This window comes from Equus caballus, chromosome 7 (genome assembly GCF_041296265.1).
Source record: "Equus caballus isolate H_3958 breed thoroughbred chromosome 7, TB-T2T, whole genome shotgun sequence".
In the NCBI taxonomy this organism is placed as follows: domain Eukaryota; kingdom Metazoa; phylum Chordata; class Mammalia; order Perissodactyla; family Equidae; genus Equus; species Equus caballus.
In genome coordinates this window covers 96,092,675-96,105,550 of record NC_091690.1, presented here as the reverse complement: position 1 = coordinate 96,105,550, position 12,876 = coordinate 96,092,675, and the positions used below count along the sequence as shown (strand labels likewise).

At 51.9% G+C, this 12,876-nt stretch overlaps 1 long non-coding RNA gene across 2 annotated transcripts; it reads left to right on the top strand.

Moving 5' to 3' along the window:
* Positions 1-1,676: 1,676 nt before the first annotated feature.
* Positions 1,677-4,847, top strand: LOC102148215 (uncharacterized). Of its 2 annotated transcripts, XR_011440750.1 has the most exons (3): positions 1,677-2,036; positions 2,771-3,085; positions 3,466-4,847. It is a non-coding gene; the product is annotated as an uncharacterized lncRNA (long non-coding RNA). The 2 variants fall into 2 exon arrangements; XR_001381242.3 differs by lacking the exon at positions 1,677-2,036 and having other exon boundaries at positions 2,135-3,085.
* The last annotated feature ends 8,029 nt before the right edge of the window (positions 4,848-12,876 follow it).

Genomic DNA, 12,876 nt, shown 5'->3' with positions numbered 1-12,876 from the left:
TCTTCACTGCTGTGTTTCCACAGCCTCTTGTCTAGTCACCAAAGTGATATATGATCGATGCTCCAGCCAACATGGGGAGAGAAACCCACCCCTGCAGGCCCCACTGCTGGCCGCTTGTCCGTGCTGGCCTTGTCCCAGGCCCAGAGTTCCTGTCCCTGAACGGAAGGTGCGGGCCTGGCAGAGAGGCGCAGCAGATTCGGTGGAGAGCTCCGGAGCGACGCCTCCAGGCTGGCCCCCAGGAGGGTCTGCGCACGGGAACACCAGCTCCTCTGCGGAGCACACAGTCCCCCGCCCCCCCCAGTGGCAGAATTTCAACCGAGGCTGGGACTCTGCTACCAGGGCCTTTTCACACTGGTTCCAACGCCAGCTCTACTCACAGGCCGCCAGCCATCCGGCCTCAAACAGTGTTGTTTCACTTGCAGAGTTAGCTTCTGATGCCATAATATAATTGGCTGTCTTTCTCCCCAAACCAGTTCCCTTTTTCTGTCTTTCTTGCTTCTGCCAGAAACACCATCACTCTTGCTAATGCCCAGGCTCCATTTCCCTTGGCCCCATCTTTTCTGCCTAGAAAAGATCCTGCCTGTTTTCTTACCAGGTATGTGATAAGGAGCAGTGGGAGAAACACTCCATTGGCTTTGGAGTCAATTTGTCTTGGAATTAAATTCTGCTCCTGCCACTTACCAGCATGTGAGGTGGGTGAATTAATTAATCTCCTTGAGCCTCTATTTCAGGCTCTGTAAAAGGTGATAGTAGCCATTACATATTGTTTATTATGTGCAGAACACTCTTCTTACTGCTTTGTTATACTGAATTATTTAATTTAAGAAATTGGCCCAGAGAGGTTAAACCACTTGCCCTGGGTCACACAGCTAAGTGGCCAAGTCAGGGTTCAGACTCTGATTGTCTGCTCCCAATCATTCCTCTACTTACCCCTCCAGTGGGAGGAAAATTTACTCCAAAGGGTGTCATGAGGATTGAATGTGAATTTATGTTTAGTGCCAGAGCAGAGCTTCATCAATCTACGTGCTTCACATTTCTTTTTTAAAGAAATTTTTTAGATTCTTAGAAAATTATCCTTTCTAAATTTTATTATCCTGGTCCTTCCTTTTTTTTGCAAGGCGTAGGAATTGCAAAATCTGGAATTTTAAGAATGCAAATGGTCTATAAATTTTTAATGACGAGGTCGTGAATACAATTGTATAGCGTGCATTTACCAGCTTCCCAGGACTCTGCTAAGCCCGCCCATGAAAGGTCTTCGTGAGTGCTCATGGTAGCCTTGAGGCCCGCGCTGTTGGGCCTCGCCCAGGGATGCTGGGACCTGTGTGGTGTGGTTAGGGAACCCAGCCAAGGTCACACAGGTCCTGACGGAGCCAAGGTTCAAACTGACGCTGCTTCGTTTCTCACTTGGGAGCCTGAACTCTTTATCCCTTTTGCTAAAAGATGTCATTCTATGTGTTAATGCTGGTGAAGATTAAATGAGTTAATATAAAGAGCTTTGAACAGTGCTGGGCACGTGGTACTTGATAAACGTCGCTGTTATCTGGAAACTTTTTCCCTTCCCCCAGCCAATTTTGTGCCTCAGTGGCCCGGGCAGTGGCCTTGGTCACGAGATAAGGGTGTGGCAGAGCTGCTGCCAGGTGGAGGGTGGCAGGGATTCCCCAGGCTTCATAGGAGCAGAGGGGGTTGGTTTGCAATCCTGGAGTGGATTGGGGCTAGAGGTCTGGAAGCCGGGACTTTCTCCGTGGCCGGTGGCTGTGAGAGATGCATATTGCGTCGTTCTTTCTATTTTTTGTGACAGAGCAGAGCAGAGGCTTTTTTTTGGTTCAAACGGGAGTCAGGGGCAAGGCCGAGCAGAGAAGCAGAGCAGCTGTCAGGAGAATTCAGGCTGGAGCAGGCTCAGGGCCCAGGGAGAGGGGGGACACAGCGAAACGGGACATCTGCTGGCCAGCCACGGCCCCGTGCCGCCCTCCCTGGCCCAGTTGCTTAGGAGAAGGAAGGAAACCAGCCTTTTCCCACTGCCATTGTGTCCCTGACAGGTTCGTCAATCAGCTCGGCTCATCCTCAGCCTCTCACGCTGGCTGTCGCTCCTCTTTGACGGGAGAGGAAGAGGAAGGGGAAGAGGAAGAGGAGCTTCAAGGGGAGGGGCAGGGCCAGCCGAGGTGGGCCTCCAGAGCCCCTGCTCCTTTCACGCCAGAGAGCTGTCCCCGGCCGGCCTGTGTCCCAGAGAATCAACGCCAGGGAGGCAGGAATCCACCAGCGGCGGGAGCTCCTGGCACTCAGGGCCTGGAGAAAGGCGAGGGTCGAGCCCAGGACTCCTGCCTGGGCCTGTGTCCCTCGCCGACCCCTGCCTTTCACCTTCCTGTCCCCGGACCCTGGACAGACCCTTGGCCTGCAGGGGCGGCCTGTCCCCGTGCCAGCGCAGCGGGCTCGGCTCTCACAACAATAGCTGGAAGGGCCTCTTGGAGCAAGTACTTCCTGAAGTGCCCAGAACAGCCACTGTCCCTGCGGCTCAGGAACAATCACAGCTCATGCCAGCTTCCGTGCTCCCATCGGGGCCTCGGCAGAGCCTGGGCCTGCGGCTGTGGCTCACACTCCAGGGGGCAGGCCCCAGCTGCTCTAAGCCTCAGGGGTCCAGGGCAGGCCTGGGGACATGTGGCTGTTTGTTCCCGTGGAAGCCAGAGGAAAACCCCTGGATTCTCACTTTCCTTTCCCCTTCCTGTAAACCAACTGCCTCGTCCTTGATCTTTGTACTTCTGTCGTCTTTCTTCAGGCTTTGTAAACAAAGAGGGAGAAGAGGAAAAAAAGAGCCAAAAGGAAAATATAAATTCTGGAATCAGACGATACACTCAATTATTCCTTCAGCAACATCGAGTGAGGCCTGCTGTGTGCCAAGAACAATGGGGTACGAAAAAAAGAGTGAGTTGGTCTCCACTCACTTACGTATTTATCTACTCACGTCATAATAAGGCTAGAGCTCCCGCCGGGTTCCAGGCATTGTGGTTGTGGCGATGCCTGGGTGGCTTGGGCCCTGCCTGCTGGGGGACGGAGCCAGTGGCCCAGCAGCTGAAACGCAGCAGCTGATGTGGTGAGTGCCCGGATGGGAAGTACAGGAGGATGAGGGGCAAGCCAGGAGGGCAGCGGGCCCCGTCCGGAGGCCTGGAGGATGGCAGGAGGGAGCGCAGGGAAGATGAAGCTGGGCTGTGGGGTGGAAGAAGGTACAGGAAGAGAGAGAGGCTCTCGTGAGGGCTGCAGGGGAAGAGGGATGCAGGTTTGACAGAAGCGGACGAGGTCCAGGTGGCCAGAGTGCGAGAGGAATAATGGCCTCTGGTGTCACGATGCCAGCCTGCCTGGGTCCTCACGGGGCCACTTATTGCTGTGTCTTCGGCCAAGCTATCAACCTTTCTGGAACTCACTTCTCTGGTCTGTAAAGTGAAAAGGATGAGAGTAACAGTGCCTCCTCCACAGGTCGTGGTGAAGATGACAGCGAGCCAATGCATGTGGAGCGCTGCGACGCCCCTGCCGGCAGTAGGTGCTGTGGATTGTCGCTATGATTGGGGCGGGGGCGGACAGGAAGCCTGCAGAGAGGAGCAATCCGTCACCTGTAGGAGCTCCGACTGTGGACAGGCGCCAGCAAACTGAGCAGAGGCGGAAAGACCGGGCTCCTGCCTGCGGGGAACCAACAGTATCCAGTTGTTGCTAAGAACTTGGAATCCGAGAGACCTGGGTTCCAATCTCATCTCATCTGTGTGACCTTGGACAAGTTATTTGTCCTCGTTGAGCTCCACTGTTCTCATCTATAAAATGGGCGTAAAGACAGCACATTCATTTCAGGGACGCGGGAGGCCTGACTGAGATGATCCTCGTAAATAGCCGAGAAGACACAGCCCTGGAAAAGAGGTAGCTGCTAAGACCGTTGGTAAAAAGCGAAAGAGGGGGAGCCTTTTATAACAAGCAGGAGGAGGATGTCCTCGGACCCTCTGGCTCACCTCTTGGTGGCGTCCCATTGCTCTAGAATGAAGATGTACTTAGCCCCCTGGCTCTCCTTTACTCCATCTGTCCTGTTGGTATGTACACGGCCTAGAAGCTTCTGATCACAGGAGGGACATCGTTTACTAGAGGAAGGCTTCCCCGCCGCCAGATGTGGTCAAGCGCATGTACCCCTGCTTCACAGCTCACAGCTCCCTTCGTTTTCGGTAGTGTCTGTCACCCCCTCTGAACTGTAAGCCCCTGTGGAGCCAGAGGTCGTTCTCTTTTACTTATTGTATTTCTGGCACTTAGTGTGGTCCCTGTAACAGGAAACCAGTAAACATTTACTAAATGGGTGAATAAACAAGCTGAAGATTGAACTCTTAGGAAAGGAGCAGGGGAGCCCATTCCCGAGGCCCGAGCCCCACTCCGACAGGCCACTTTCCCCAGGTCCCTCTGCCCTCTCGGGCCGAGCAGCGGGTGCCGAGACCTGCTCCCCTGCCGGACAGCGGTGTGACCGACATCACGCGGCAGTGAACTGCAGGGCTGATTAAGGGCTGATGTAGAGGCTGAAACCTCTGGCAGCGTTCATTTCCCTCAGATTTTACCATGACTCAAAGCATGGGACTTATTCTAAGAGAGCTTTCAGAGAGTCCCCACACCCAGCGGTGGACACCTTAGAAGGAGGGCGCAGGGAGGGGAGGGTCCCTGGGTGAGGGATTAGGGCCCCATCAGGTTTGCAGAGGCACATGGAGACGAGACGTCAGCCTGGGCTTGTTTCTCTGACAGAACCGAGATGCTTTTCACCAGAAAGTTTCCAAGAGCTTTTAAGGGGAGAGGTTAATGTTGTAGGTTTATAAATAAATGGACGTTTGTGGGGACTTCACTGAGGTTCGTGTAGCAAGGCGAATGCGGGGGGGGGGGGGGGCCTTACGCCTTGCGTCAACACCGTAATTGCTTCGTCTGCCTCTTGGTTCAGGGAGTAGACGGAGGGAGCCGCCTGGGTGAGGACTCAATTGGGAGGCCTTTCTTTCTAACCCGAGCCTGGCCTCCGGGGAGCTGTGTGACCCAGGGTGTGATCATAAGTGCGCTCTGCCTCAGTTCCTTCGCTTGTCCCGTGAGGCTGAGAAGAGCCTCGTCAGAGTGTGGTCACACTGGCTCGTGGAACGGTCTCTAGGCTTCTTTGAGCACTTCCTGGGTCAGCACTTGTATGAGCTCTGTGGCTCCTCAAGCGACCTAGGAGCTGGATTTCCATCAGTGCCCCATTTCAGAGAGGAGGACCCCGAGACACAGGAAAGCTAAGTACCTTGCCCAAGGTCACACAGCTGGTAAGTGGCAGAGCTAGGATTTGAACCTAGGCTGCCTGGCTCTGGAATCAGTTTTAATGACTGTGCTATGCCATACTGTCTTTCTAGGAGGGGGGACATGGGTTGGGAAGGGCTTTAAGAAGAGTAAAGCCCACTTGTTTGCTAGCTGGCCAGGATTCCAGCAGGGTCCTTGGTTGGGGGGAGAAGGGTGAGGTGGCTGCCTGGGAGAGACATTATGTCTCTGTGGTGACTGCCCCTCCAGGGGGTGAGGCTGACCTTCTCATGGCTAGTGTTGGGGAGTGAGAGTGCCGAGACCCTGGGATGGGAGACAGGTGTGGACACGAACCCAGGCTTGGCCCCTTGAGGTGTGGCGGTCGGGGTAGATGACTCATCTGAGTTTCCCAGCTCCCCAGAACACTGGCGCTGTCGAGCTCGTAGGGTGTCGTATGGATTACGGGAGAAAAGGGCTGGCACAGAGCCGGGGCTCCACGAGTATCCTGCCTCGTCTTTTTATCATGGTCCCAAGAAGATGGATTGATTTAGTGTCCATCACACCTGAAACTATTTGGGATATGTTTATTCTCTGGGTTGTTCAGAAAAATTGCATTATACAGTGAGAGTGTTTTTCAGGTCAGGGTAATGGAGAGTTTTCAGGTTCTCTTAGACACTCACATTTGTCTGGCAAAGAGCAACTTCCTTGTCCTTTTGTCTGAGGCAGAGAACCATCTCCTGCGAGGTGTTAGCCATTCCAGTGGTGAGCTGGAATGGATGTGACATGTGGGACTGCCGGATCCCACACCCTTTTTCTGGGTACTGTTTCAGTGCCAGGTGTCTGAACCCAGGGCTTTGGTTGTTCATCCAGGAAGCCAGTTGGCTGGGTGGAGGGCTGTGGCCTTGGTTGGGGGTCTTGAGGACCTGACGAGTGCTTTCTCTCAAGGAAGCAGGAAACCAGCAGAGCTGGCAGATAAACCCGAGCCAGAGTCCGTGGTGGCGACTTGGAGTCCTCTGCTGGAGAGTCGAGATGCAGAGTCCGTGGGTCGGAGGAGGGGGATTGTGCCTGAAAACCGAAAAGCTGGACTGGAGCTGGAGAAGGTGAAGGTCCCAGTGAGGAAGGTTCTAGATAAGCGCAGGTGGATACGTATGACCCGAATTTATGGAAGAGAGGGTCCATGGTGTTTGAGAGTGCTGAGTGTTAGTTATAAGTAGGGGGTGGAGATGGGGCTCAGGTGATGTACTCAGCATTGGAAGACAGCCAGAAAAATCCTGGCATTCCCTGGCCACGCCAGCCTGGGGGCAAACATTCGGGCGGGGGTATCACATGGTAACAGGAGGGAAAACTGAGCTGGTTCCCAGCGCCCACCTAAGTGATGATGAGAATATTTGCAGGCATTGAGCACTGACGGTGGGTCGGGGCTGTGACGACGCGTTCTCCGATAATCTCCGCAGCAAGCTTGTAATATGAGAAATCTATTTCCTCAATCTTATAGATGAAGAACCTGGGGTCAGGAATATGGACTGATGAATGGTCAGTCAAATGCTTAGAAAACAGGAGGGCTGGGCCGGCGACTCCTGACTCTTTGGCTTCCTCTCTTGCACGTTTTCTGGGCTCCTGAGCTTCCTCCATCCACATCCCTTCTTTTCCCTGGTAGGGTTCTAGAGGCTCTTTGGTCTAATTGGCAACCAGAACATTTTGCTGGCTGTTGCCATTTTTCCCACCCGCGGGTTCTTAACCAAGAGATGGTATGCTTTCTCTCCCCTGCCGACTTGTGCCACCTGATCCTGAGGAGGGCTTCCTCCTCCAGAGTGAGGATTTCAGGAAGGGGCAAGTTGCATGAGGTTGGGCCAGAGGACCCTTGTGCAGCACGGTGCAGGGTCCTTCATAAACATGGCCTGTCTGCTGACAATGGCATTTCAGGACAGAGCCTCGAGGCTGGAACTTTCTCCTCCCATTGATTGATGTCCCTACCCATTGAGAAGTCTTTCTCATGGACAGCTATCTACCCGTGTCCCACAGCATTTATCCCAGGATTCTGGAGGAAGCCTGGCTGTCCCAGTCTCCTTGCAACGTTTTCCTCAAGGTCTTGTGGGTTGTTATGCAAACAGAACACATCAGAAAGTGCTCTAATGGCCACTGAGAGGTGGGAGGGAAGATTAGACTCCCTTTTATTGGACAGAAAGTGTAAGACTTGGTCCATGTCCTCAAAGTGTTGATATTGTCATGGACACAGATGGATAGAACATCAGAAACATCCCTCTAGTCAGTCCTGTCTCCCATCCTCTTTTTTTTTCTGCTGAGGAAGATTCGCGCTGAGCTAACATCTACTACCAATCTTCCTCTATTTTTCTTGGTATGTGAGCTACCACCACAGCATGGCCACTGACAGACCAGTGGTGGAGGTCCATGCTGGGAACTGAACCTGGATTGCTGAAGTGGAGCATGCCGAACTTAACCACTAGGCTACTGGGGCTGGCCCCCACATCCTCTTTTTCAAGTTTAGGGTCCTGAAGGCCAGTTTTGGTATTTGTCTGGTCGTAGAAGGTGGTCCCTCCCCTCTGCCTCATTCACTCAATATATATTACTTGAGGTGCTTACAATGTGTCAGGGAATATTGTAGATGCTCGTGATATGAAATGAACCCTGCTTTCACAGACCTTGCAATCCAGTGGGAGTTACTGATGTGAGAATACGCAACTGCCAGTATGATAAGAACTCTCATCCAGGAAGTAGCAGGTGTTAAAGGCCCTCCTAAACGGAGCACCACTTAATGAGATCCGGGAAGACTTCCTGGAAGAAGTTACACTAAACTATGTCCACACTTGTGAGGAGTTGGTAAGGAGTGAAACTTTCCATGAATTGTGTCAGGAAAGCTTGAACATTTCCTTACTCCAAAAGCAGTAGTCACATTCACTATATAAGTTGGGACTGAGCACAAGTTCCAAAAAAGGATGAAAAATTCTAATTAAGACTCACGTCTAAAGTTAAAAAAGGTGAGGGCTCCTCTCTCCCATCTCGCTCACCCTCAGCGCTGGGGAGACAGATCCACCTGAGAATGGTTAAATTCTTCAAGTCCTGATTGACACTGACAAACCAGACGGTGTTTAAAAGGGGGTCACCCAAAGGTGGAGAGACTGGAAGGCTTGTTGCACAAGGAATGGGTTGTATTTTGAAGGGGACACAGCAAGGCAGAAGCAGAGCCACGGGAAGCCTGTCGTCTTGCCGGGGACAGGGTGGACCTCCATCCTCCTCGCCCTCGTTACACACGCACGCTCCAGCTGGAATGCCCTCAGTGGTGACTCAGAGTCATTGAGAACACGACCACTTGAGCAGTGCGAAGATTAGACAGCCACCAGCTGAGAGTCTGTTGTGTTGAAGTGGCGCTGGGTGGGATGCCGTCTCTCCGGAGAGCGGGGCAGGGCATGACTTGCCAGACGAGGGTTCACAGAATGTTTAGACTGTGACTCATGAAGGTCCCAGATGAATAAATAGCTCTCTTTCTGCTGTGACCGTTGATGGGGCTGGTGACAGCTTACCTTTGCAGTTGCCAAGGAGAATCTGACTTTGAGTTTTGACAAGTTCAACTTTCCTAACCAGCCAGGCCCTCCAGAGACCACCATGAACAAAGACCTGGCCAAATGTAGAGGACAATGAAGCAATGGGATATTTAGAGGCATGAAATCAGAAGAGCATACATCTCCTCCCAGCCCAGGAAGAGCCATCGCTGGGAAGAGAGGATTGGAGGAAGAAAATTTTCTGCTTCGAGGATTGGGGGAACATTATCTTGGGTCTTTGTGTGGCTAGTTGGCCATAGACTACCACTTTCTTAACTGTCTTCGAGCTTCTCAATTCTAGTGAGAAGGAAAGTAGTTCTCTTTCTGGAAATCACTATGTAATTTAGGATATATTTGGCTATAAGTAACAAAAAAACCTGACTGATAGCAGCCTAGGCAGTAAAGATGTCTGATTATCTCACAGAAGAAGAAGTCTAGGGGTAAGTAGTCTAAGGTGAAAACAGCAGCTCAATAATGTTATCAAGATCCTAGGCACTTTTCCATCCTTCCACTTTTCCATCCTCCATATGGATGTTGATCATTGATTCTTCTCCTGGTTGCCTCATGGTTGCAAGATGGTTGCCACACCTCCAGACATCATAACAGTATTCAAAAATAGAAAGGTGGCTAGGGGTAAGGGTGTGGAATGGCAAAGTATCTGTTTCCTAGAGTGGATATGCCATTTTATCAATGAAGGAACAAAAATATCTCAGGAGCCCTCCCAAGCTGACTTACACTTATGTCTAATTGACTAGAATATTATTGATCAGAAATGGGTCACATGTCCACCCCTGGCTGCAAAGGAGTCTGGGAAAATGAGTGTCTAACAAATGTTAATGGAATAGTAATGACTGACTTCAAACAATCACGATCCAACCCCCACGGGGCTGGACACCTCGCTGGAGTGACGAACTGTTGTTCTGTCGTCAAGGAAGAAGTTTGCTGGGGGCAGGGAATGGTCTCTGCCCTCTCCTCAGACAGCTAGTTAAACGTTACACTGTGAAGGCTCATCATGAATACAAAACAAAAAACCAGGGATAAAAGTGCAGATTTGCAGAATTTTCGAGAAGGGAAGGTCTATAGAGACTGTCAGCATGTGCTAATAGAGGTTTGCAGAGGAAAAATCACAAGTCACTTAACACGCCTTTTGTCGTACTCCTCCTTCGAGTCCCAGGTCCTCACCCGCTTTGTGAACCTCCCCACCCGCTCGGGGCAGAGGCAGCCAGTAGGCCCTCCTTACTTCCATTGCACTTTGCACACGCCTTGATTATAGGAATCACCGTGCTGAACTCAGAGTCAAGAGGAATCTACTGTGTCCTTCCTCTGTTCTGGCCCTGGGCTTGTTAGCTCTCTGCTTCAGTTCAGGAGAGACCTCCCATGGCTTCCCATTGCCATCAGGTCGTGGGCGTTCATGGAAGGGAAACTCAGGTGAATTTCATGGCTTCTCATTGCCATCAGGTCATGGGCGTTCGTGGAAGGGAAACTCAGGTGAATTTCTAACTGACCTCACCAGATCCCCGTGATCACCCGGCTTATTCTCCAGTCTCACCTCTCCCCCCGGCCCTCCCTGTGGATCCTGCATGTCATTCATTCTCAATGCGGGGAAACTGCCCATTTCTTCTCTCTGCACCTCCACGCTGCTGTGCTGCTGCAGAGAATGCTCTTCTTTTTCTTCTGTGCCTGGCTAGCTTCTGTTCATCCTTCAGGACTCAACTTAGACGTTGTTTCCCTTGGACCGTCTGTCCTGGCCCCAGGACTGGATCACGTGGTGTTTGTCTGTGCTCTTTCACACTCTGCATATCACAGGCATCGCTAGTCACTGTGGCGTGACTCCTGGGTTTCCCCAGCCGTGGGACCAGGTTGTGGTCACCCCTTCATTGCCAATGCCTGGTGTGTGTCTGATCCATCTCGGTAGATTTTTGTTGGATGGCTGAGCAACAAAAGTCTTTCCTCGAACACTGAGAGCTGGATCGTGGGGCAGAGCCGGCAGTCGCAGCCCTGGTCTGCAGGAGACCTCGTAGCCCTCACTTGGGGTGTGGTGGAGTAAGCGCTGGAGGCCCGAGGGGAAAGCCCATTTCCTTGCCTTTTCCAGCTCCAAGAGGTAACATTTCTTGGCTTATGGCCCGCCCTCCATCTTCAGAATTCGCCGGGTTGCATCCCTGGACCTTCTCTCTGACCGCAGCTGGGAAGCGGCTTCACGTTCAGGGCCCTGTGTGCTGACACGGGCGCTGGGATAATCCTGGGCGGTCTCCCCATCTCCAGGTCCTGAACTTAGTCATATTGGTGCCGTCCCTTTTGCCATGTCAAGCAACATACTCACAGGCTCTGGGGGTTAGAACAATGACATCTTTGGGAGGGCCATTGTTCTGCCTACCGCAGCGGGGAGGAAAGTGGGGTGGGTAGCAGCCGACCTCTGGCTTTTCCTTTGGGGGCAGCCCTTGCCCTCAGCAGTCCCTGGAGCCCGGGAGCAGAGTCGGAGACCTCCATGGTCTCCAAGGTCTCTTCTGGCTTTAACGACTGGGCTGCAGAGTTCCGGGACCCTGTCACCTCTCCATCTCTCCATTTTCCCAACTGCACACGGGGGATAGCAGGTCTGTCTCCCTGATGGGCCTGTGCTGAGGTTAGAGGAAACAACTGTGCCAAGCGCTCAGCCTGGTGCTGGGCACGTGTCAGTGTCCAGCAGGTTTCAGCTCTTGTCATTATTAGGGTCCCTTCCCATTCTAACGTCTGGCTCCATCAACCCAATTCGAAATGTATCCACAGCGGACGGGATGAGAAACTGATGTTCCTGGGTCATTTAGCCACCACACTGAAATTTTTTAAAAGTTTCATTTATTTTACCTCAAAAACAAAACATATTTTTGTGCCTCTAGGATAAGAAACTTTTTTGTTCTTTTGAGTATCTGGGAAAAGTGGAGAATATGGTGGGTCCCAGTGAGAAGGAAGAGGCTGGGTGATGGCAGGGGTCTGCTTACCCCAGCAGGCATTGTGCACGCTCTGGTGTTTATTCTGGAACCTGTAAACAGGGCTGAGGGTGCGGCTGTGAGACAGTTTACGAAACACAAACACCTGGGAGGTTTACCAAGTATCAGGCTTGAACTTTATAGCTTCTGGAAGAAGCACTATATTCCACATGACAATAAAAAATCTGGTCTTCTAAAGGTACACGGCCCTCACGTCACTTACGAAGCAGCTAATCCACAGGAATGTTCGCGGGAGGGGCGGCTCCTGACTCCTCACAGTGGCTTCTCTGAGGTGGGGCCAATGGGCGCAGATGCCACTAACTGTCAGTGTCCTTGTCCTCCCGGATTTAGTCATTCCACATCAGGGGTTCTACCTAAACTCGAAATGTGGAAAAAGCCTTGTGCACAAAGATGCTAATTGCAGCTGTATTCGTGATAGTCCTCATGGAAAGCTCCTTAAACTATCCGTGTTAGAAGAAAGCCTTAGTAAATCATGGCACATCCGAATGATGGAACAGGAGGCAGCCCGTGCTTACGAGGAGCTTCAACTAACACGAGAAACTGCTGGGAGCATGTTAACCGAAAGGATAAAGATGTGGATACACATTTGTGTATGCGGTCTGATCTCTGTGTTCTCGGGAAATATCTCACTAAGTTACTCGTGCTGCATCCCAGATGTTTGGAGAATGGAAAAGGACTCCCCCTGCTTCTTACTACTGTTTTCCTCTATTTTCCATCTTTACAGTGAATGGACAGTGACGAGTTTGACCCCCTGGGTGTGGAGTCAGACCACCTGCGTTTGCACCTGCTGCCGACAGACCTGCTCCTCACCTCTCTGAATCCCAGTGTTCTCGTCTGTCACGGGGAGCAGGACTCGTTCCCAGCTTGCAGGTTGGCTGTGCGCACTCAGGAGATAACCTTGTGACGGGCTTGACACAGCACTTTGTACACACTGGGTGCTCCAGAGATGCCAGGTGGGATTGGTATTTTCAGGTGACAAAACTAACTCCAACAAAAGTAAAAACTTTGCGAGAGGAATAAACAGTCAGCTCTTCTACTTTTAGTTCACTTAAAGACTTACCTCGAAGGAT